This window comes from Actinia tenebrosa, unplaced genomic scaffold (genome assembly GCF_029948245.1).
Source record: "Actinia tenebrosa isolate PJP-AT-01 unplaced genomic scaffold, QUT_ActTen_1.0 PGA_scaffold4__44_contigs__length_22323623, whole genome shotgun sequence".
NCBI lineage: Eukaryota > Metazoa > Cnidaria > Anthozoa > Actiniaria > Actiniidae > Actinia > Actinia tenebrosa.
Window position 1 is genome coordinate 4,713,932 of NW_028292581.1, and position 6,731 is coordinate 4,720,662.

The window sequence follows — 6,731 nt, forward strand, 5'->3', positions numbered from 1 at the left end:
GGGATCCCAGTTATTTTCGATTATAAAAATCACATGATAAAAATCTCCAGAAATCTTGGTTTCTGATCACGTGATGCAGCCAACACCAGGGTCTTCTCACCGACGGCCTTGGGGACGAGGTTGTTGGGGAAAATGGTCAGATGAGATCACAGGCAACCCAAGCTCACTACATCAACAAGAGAATGTATGGGGATTTAGAATATGTCGTATTTTCTGATTGAAAAAACCTGAATAAATGTTTGTCGACTTTACCTGTCGTCAGGTCATTTTGTTTATTTTAAACTTCTGTATCGGCAAATTCAGCGAGTTTTGAAGGGAATTTAAGAAAAAAATTCCAACACTTAGAAATAATTACAAGTTGGTGTCCACTTCGAACCGTTTTTCTCAGTAAATACAAATCCAATAAGCACGAAGGAATAGTTTACCAATAAATATGTGTGATTCAATTGGATCTAGCTGTAGCTACAAACTAGCAGGTACTCCAAAGAACGCCTGGAAATCCGTGACGACGGCTTCTCGCCCACCTCTCGACCAAGGACCGGAAACCATACGATTTCACCACTCGGGAACCACTCGGGTGTGGAAAATGCTTTGCTAATCGAAAACGAGATAAGGTATTCTTCGAGTTACAATTTTCGAGTTACGCACTTCGAGTTACACACTTTTCGAGTTACGCGCTCGGAAACACCCATATTTTAAAGGCCACGCCAACTTTGGCATCTGCGCGTAATTCGAGTAACGTAATTCGAACCCAACAGATTGAACCTTATTTTCGAGCTTGCTATTTACGTAACTCGATTCTAAAAGTGGACAAATACCTTTTCCAATAAATTGTAAAGAGAAAAAGAATTTTCTTTTAAAATTAACACATCACATAAAATAACTAATTCCCTTGTGGGCTAAAAGATGATACAGATAGGCAGCGATCGTACCGTTTATTGTACTAGAGATGACTAGACTGTACAAACTTATTTTAAAAGCGGTTTTAATGTTCTTTATTATATGGCAAGGTAATTTCAAGTGCTATGATTGGTCAATTTGCGGTCCATAACTTACGGTACGGACCGAAAATGAAATGGTTCACTGAGGGTAAGTACTTATGATCTTTTAAAACATTCAATTCTTCGTTATAAAAATATATTTCTGGATGAAAATCGTCGAAAAACCTTGATAAATCATTAAAGATAACTGAAAGTCACTGGCATTTAATGTAAAACTTATCATACAAGCGACAGCTATTTCGATCAACGCTCTACACGGCAATAGTCGAGCGATTTTGTACGACTAAAAAACTAGAATAAAAAAACTAAAACTAAAACTAGGTCAAACTACGAACTAAAGTGTGGTGAATAGCGGCTAATTCAGTAAATAAAATAAAGATAGTTTTACAAGAGGAAAAGTTTTCAATAATGAGCAATAATGGCAAAAAGCGCCAAAAACTAGACTTTCGTATGAGTTTTGCCGAACCAATTTTCTGTTTTGTTGCATTAAATAGAATGTTGCTTTGTCAGGCTTCTTTATAGAAAATATATGGGAAATAAGCAGATGAAGGCCTTAACCTCACTTTTGGAAATTGATTTAAGCTTTTCTTAAAACTTCGATTTTCCGAATTGAAATTTAATGCTGATTCCAAATCTGGAAAGAAAAATAGGGCGTCCCGAGCTCGTTTTCGAGATAATCAGCATTTAATGGGAGCCTACGCACGAGCTTTTGGAGTAAAAATTGCGCCACCGGAAGTGATTAGAAAAAAATTAAGATTCATAAGATAATAGTTATTTGCAGACTATATGATTGCACGAACGAAGGCTAGTCAATCCTTCTACAATAATACATGGATATTTTTGACAAAAAGACAGAGAGATACATTGATTTGTCATATTTTGTAGTTTCGGTGCTCTTAAAAAATCTCATAAAGTCGAACAAAAATCCCTACAAAAATCTATTTTTTCACGTGTTCCTGATTAAAACTTTTCATAAAATGTTGAATATGACCTTGATTTTTAGGAGTTTTTTCGAATGAGCTATCAAAAAATATAGAGTCCCGTGCAAAATTTGAGGGTTTTGCCCTGTTGAAGCTCAAAACGCGTATGGTTCTTCAATAAAATCTTGTAGATTTTTCAGCGGTTTTTGAGCACGCGCACATCGTGGGCTCAAATCGAACGTTCAAAAGTAGGCAGCCACCTTAAAACGTCAAGTTTGAACTCATCTGAATCGATCGGGTGAAGAAACCAGTGTTTTTTTTCGTTAATGTTTTAAGGTGGCCGACTACTTTTTAACATTAGATTTCAGCCCACGTAACGATGTGTGCGCGCTCACAAACACCGCAGAATAATAAGAGGACGGACAGACACATAAAAAACTGATGTCTATTTGTAGTTTTACAATAACAAAAACGATAAAAACTTTTGGTTTTTAGCGACCAAAACAACCAACGGAAAGAGCGCGCGCTCGTTGAGGTCAGCTTTATTTGTCTGTCCCCTTATTGATGATAAAAAATAACCAATCAACGCGCGAGAAATTTATTGTAAAAACACGTTTTGAACATCAAGAGGGCAAAACCCTCAAATTTTGCACGGGACTCTATCAGAAGTTCATGACTCTATATATCTTTTGTTATTTTATTTTCCAGAACAACAGCTAATATCCCATTATTTTTCAAAGACAATTCTGTAGTAATTAGAACAATGTAAAGAATCGTTTTGTTTGTTTGTTTGTTTTGCTCATTTTTTACATAACTTGCACACCGTAGAACCTGAACAAAAAAAGTTTATCAAAACAACTTTTATCGGTATTTTATAAATACAATGTAAGTTACGTGTTCGGGAAAAAAATTACTCATGTTTCTTCCTTAGTTTCGGTTTTATGTTTTTTTTTTGTACAGAGCTTAATTTTCGCGATTTTTTCTCCAAAATTGTACAAACGCATGTCATTCCGGAGTGATTTTCTCAAAAACAAGCTCGGGACACCCCATTTTTCTTTGCATTTTTGAAGTCAGCATTAAATTTCAGGTTAAAGAAGTTTCAATTTTCAATTTTCTGTTTATTATTTACCAAAGTAGTAAGCCATCGTAAGCAGTTTTCTAGGCTCATTATTCTTTGAGAAACACCGAGGGCAAACTAGCATCGTTTGATTCACTTCCGGCCATCATTATCAATTGAAGGGGTCCCCATAAAACAGGTTTTGTACACTAAATCTCTCTGTGTACAAATTGAACAAAAACTGTCTTGGAATGAACACATCGACAAATTATCCAAAAAGATTGCGTCCGGCATCGGAGCCCTGAAGCGTATAAGGCCCTTCGTCCCAACTACAACTCTACACTGAGTTTATCTACAATTCTTTAACCCAGCCACATTGTGATAACTGTTGTGTTAGTGTGGGATAACTGTAACAAAACCCTCACTGACAAGCTTCAGAAACTGCAAAATTGTGCAGCGAGGGTTTTGACATTCTCTAGATATGACGCGCTAGTGTCGACCCTCTCTTTGGGAAACTTTGATGGAAAAAACTAGAAGTCCAGCGAAAAATACAAAAAGCTGTTATGGTCTATAAATCACTGCATGATCTCACACCAGCATATTTGAGTTCTATTTTTATCGATCGTAGCAGCATAACAAATTATTCTTTGAGAAACACCGAAGGCAAACTAGCTATTCCTAGGCCACGCACCAATTATCTAAAGAACAGTTTTAGCTATGATATAGTGCTGTGGAATAGCCTTCCATGTGAGCTGCGGCAAGCAAGCACTCTGAGTCAATTTCCAATAAGCTGCAGCAACTTAGTATACACGGCAATCTTGGAAAGCAGGTACTCTTTTTGTTATGTATTTATATTGTATTATTATTAGTCTTTAGTTAATTAACGGTTCGAAGTGGACACCAATTTTTTTCTTAAATTCCCTTCAAAACTCGCTGAAACTGCATACAAGAGTTCAAAATAAACAAAATGACACAACAGCGAAGTCGACAAACTTATATTTTCCAAATAAAATACGGCATACTCTACATCCCATACATTCTCTTGTAAAAGTAGTAACCTTGGGTTGCCGGTGATGAGATCGAGCAAACACAAACAAACAAACAAAAAAAAACCAAACAAACAAACAACCAAAAAAAAAAAAACCTCCGTCACAGAATTAAGATTTCACAAATCAGCAGCCGAAATGAAAACAAAGAAGGATAGCAAAAATGAGGCAAATCTTGGCAGCGGATGTCATGTATAAGACAAACATTGAAAACTTATGAGTTTTACCAATACCCAGAGAAAATCAACTAGTTCCTTTTATCTTGGTTTTACACAACTTCTTGAAAGGTTTCGTTTCCAAATAGGAAAAGGAAACACAATGCAAAACAAACCACTTAAAGCAATATAAAAGAATAGGAAGTGGATTAAGTATAGGGGTCGTACGAATTGAATGATTTAAGGTGGCTCGACCCCCTCACGCTTGACCGCTACCTTCCACTTTTGGAACGCTAGTGCATAAACGTCTTTTATCCGATTGCAAATCTTTTTTGCACATAAGTCACATAAAGATTGAATTAATTTTTGATGCAGTTTTTAGTGAGATCGGACGTCATAACACGTGATTATGATGAAATATTTGATTTCGTTTAGAAAATAAATTTAGCCTTGCAGAGCGTTCAACACTAAAATGCTTCGTACCACATAATTATATACTGGATGCCTCCATTTGTGGGGATTTTTGAAAAAAATCTATCAAGCTAATTATGAGATATTTGAGATTCTTTAAATATAGTGCATAATCTACTTCAAAACTAAACAATGGATTTCATACGGCCGAAATTAATATTTCAGAGCTATATATTCACAAAAGTCATTGCTCATTGCTCAAATCGGAAAGCAGCCAAGCGAGATGAGACCGTGCATGGTGCGAAAGAATTTGGTGTTATGATCATTAATTAGCAAACAATAGAATTCCCAGAGCATCAAATCGTTGGGAAAGGGAAAATGTTTTCTGTATTTCTCGTTCGCTTTAGATCGCTTTAAATGAATTCAATAGTCTTGCAATTTTGTGTAATATTAGTTTAAGTTCAAATTTGTATCCTGACGTAATTTTGAGAGAAATGATCAGCGAATTTTAGAATAATGGAAGTTCTAGTAAGATTGACTAGAAAACTGCGATGAAAAGTGCGCATCAAATGTTTACCCCGTCTTCTGCACTATACGTTTTCACAAAATCGCATAAGTCGATTACCTTCAAAATGTTCCTTTTAAAACTAGATACAGAGCAAAACTAAATGAGCAATGACTTTTGTGAATATATAGCTCTGAAATATTAATTTCGGCCGTATGAAATCCATTGTTTAGTTTTGAAGTAGATTATGCACTATATTTAAAGAATCTCAAATATCTCATAATTAGCTTGATAGATTTTTTCAAAAATCCCCACAAATGGAGGCATCCAGTATATAATTATGTGGTACGAAGCATTTTAGTGTTGAACGCTCTGCAAGGCTAAATTTATTTTCTAAACGAAATCAAATATGTCATCCTAATCACGTGTTATGACGTCCGATCTCATAAAAAACTGCATCAAACATTAATTCAATCTTTATGTGACTTATGTGCAAAAAAGATTTGCAATCGGATAAAAGACGTTTATGCACTAGCGTTCCAAAAGTGGAAGGTAGCGGTCAAGCGTGAGGGGGTCGAGCCACCTTAAAGACTCTTAATGCGGACTGACAGTAGATGTTCAGATTGTTAAACACTTTACATCTCAAATTTAATATCTAAAATCAAAACTTAAACATCAAATTTATCGAGCCCTGAGCCAACCTCTTGGCTGATCTAAGCCAGTGCACATCTAGCATACAGATCCATGGAATTTGTGTCGGGGTTTGTGGAGAAAACACTGAAAACCGGAGAACCTTAGAAAACCCTTGATTTAATTGGAGAACACTCTTGTATTATTTAGTACACTCTTTTTTCCTTATTTTATTTAAAGTGACATTAACTAGCTGTTGCATAGTGCAAATGAAATGCTGCGAGTATGTATAAATAGAGGATATTACATGGGCGCGCGGAGATACGAATTTTATCTTCGAGTGTTCAATTGATATTTAAATTGAACACGAGAAGATAAAATTCGTATCTCCAAGCTGCCATGTAATGTTCTGTTTATTGTATAGATATCGATGAAACTTAAATAAAACAAAAGCTCAAAAATTCTTTATTAAAATAGCAAGCCGATTCAACAGCGATATCTTCACGTGTGAAAGATATGGTATCTTCCACTGGTGAAAGACATCAAGTTTTCGACACTAGTAGAATACCTGGTATTTCATCGATATCTATATAATAAAAAATAATGTCAAAAGATGTTTATGGTATGTCAAAACGATTGGTAGATCAGCATTTGTTACCATAATAGGAGATTGATTTTTTTTTGCCTCAGCGGGCAATCGGTGTGATATGTTATTTGCGTCAATGGCCGACTGTTTTGTTTCGTTTGAGTGACAGCCTCTCGGTATCTGGGATGGTTTTTACGGCAGTCCAGTGTTCTATTGTCAAAGTCTGAGCACATAACAGCGCTGAAAAACTCATGAAAGAACATTGTGGCAGTACCTGCCAATTAGCAAAATATTCTATATATTGAGCTAAGTGTATTTTTGACCACGTTAAATAAAGTTATTGTGTTGTATTGTATTGTATTGTATTGTATTGTCTTCCTCGTGAAATGTCACTAAATCGTACATGACCTTGATGAATGC

The 6,731-nt window shown here is 35.6% G+C and overlaps 1 pseudogene; it reads left to right on the forward strand.

The window, feature by feature from the left end:
* The first annotated feature begins 433 nt into the window (after positions 1 to 433).
* Positions 434 to 4,362, forward strand: LOC148906909 (uncharacterized; annotated as a pseudogene).
* The last annotated feature ends 2,369 nt before the right edge of the window (positions 4,363 to 6,731 follow it).